This window comes from Echinops telfairi, unplaced genomic scaffold (genome assembly GCF_000313985.2).
Source record: "Echinops telfairi isolate 266 unplaced genomic scaffold, ASM31398v2 ScPeMD7_7410;HRSCAF=8448, whole genome shotgun sequence".
NCBI classification, from domain to species: domain Eukaryota; kingdom Metazoa; phylum Chordata; class Mammalia; order Afrosoricida; family Tenrecidae; genus Echinops; species Echinops telfairi.
Genome location: NW_022111310.1, coordinates 11,203,612 through 11,204,208, shown reverse-complemented (window position 1 = coordinate 11,204,208; position 597 = coordinate 11,203,612). Strand labels below are relative to the sequence as shown.

Below are 597 nucleotides of genomic sequence, written 5' to 3'. Positions count from 1 at the left end.
TGTAAGTATGGGAAGAAAGAAGGATAGAGGAGAGAGATAAAGTAATGGAGAGAGTAAGGACTCTATAATCCGAAAACTGGCTTGGCCTTGATTTAGTTATCCAATGCTGCGATAACCTAAACACAAGGGGGTGTTTCTAACAAACAAGAATTTATTCTCTATGTGCATATATTTATAGGTTTAGTATTAAGGTAGTAGATGGACATTGGACCTCCACTCAAGTACTCCCTCAATGCAAGAATACTTTGTTCTATTAAACTGGCATTCCTAAGCGGCACACGTAGGGCATCTCTATTGCTCTACGTGCGGAATCGACATCAAGAGATTTCGGAAGCGTAATTTTTGTTACCTGGGCTGCTAGTGATCGTTGGTCCTGGCGCTCTAAAATAAATAAATAAATAAATTGACATTCCATGATGCTCACCTTCCTGACACAATCGCTGAAGACAAAGCAGGCGCATAAGCAAATGTGGTGAAGAAAGCTGATGGAGCTTGGCTATCAAAAGATATACCATCTAGGGTCTTAAAGACTTGAAGACCATGTAGCTGAGAAGCAACAAAGCCCACATGGAAGAAGCACACTAGCCTGTGTTATCA

The 597-nt window shown here is 40.9% G+C and overlaps 1 non-coding gene across 1 annotated transcript; it reads left to right on the top strand.

Moving 5' to 3' along the window:
* The first annotated feature begins 254 nt into the window (after positions 1 to 254).
* LOC115871916 lies at positions 255 to 384 on the top strand. The gene has a single exon (XR_004047555.1). It is a non-coding gene; the product is annotated as a U11 spliceosomal RNA (small nuclear RNA).
* The last annotated feature ends 213 nt before the right edge of the window (positions 385 to 597 follow it).